We start from the raw sequence: 204 nt of genomic DNA, 5'->3' as shown, positions 1-204 counted from the left end.
GGGGGCAGCAAGAAGTGAGGCTGCAACAGCTGGGCTGTGTTTCTTCACTGTCAGGCTGCTGTGTGATCGCCCTGTGCCAGGCCCTGACACAGAGAGAGGAATAACATATGGCCCCGGCCATACGGAGTTCATAACCCGGAAGACAAACGTATAAATACATAAAGTATAATTCAGTGTGACAAGGCAAGCTTGAATGTCAAGAGT

The 204-nt window shown here is 50.0% G+C and overlaps 1 protein-coding gene across 1 annotated transcript in view; it reads right to left on the bottom strand.

Annotated features, from left to right (window-relative positions):
- NPHS2 (nephrosis 2, idiopathic, steroid-resistant (podocin)) overlaps positions 1-204 on the bottom strand; it is a 14,910-nt gene that overhangs the window by 4,596 nt on the left and 10,110 nt on the right. The gene's annotated exons all lie outside the window — the stretch shown is intronic.

The sequence above is a fragment of the Myotis davidii genome, unplaced genomic scaffold (assembly GCF_000327345.1).
Source record: "Myotis davidii unplaced genomic scaffold, ASM32734v1 scaffold591, whole genome shotgun sequence".
NCBI lineage: Eukaryota > Metazoa > Chordata > Mammalia > Chiroptera > Vespertilionidae > Myotis > Myotis davidii.
Note: the sequence above shows the minus strand (reverse complement) of the source record. Positions and strands in the feature narration are given on the sequence as shown.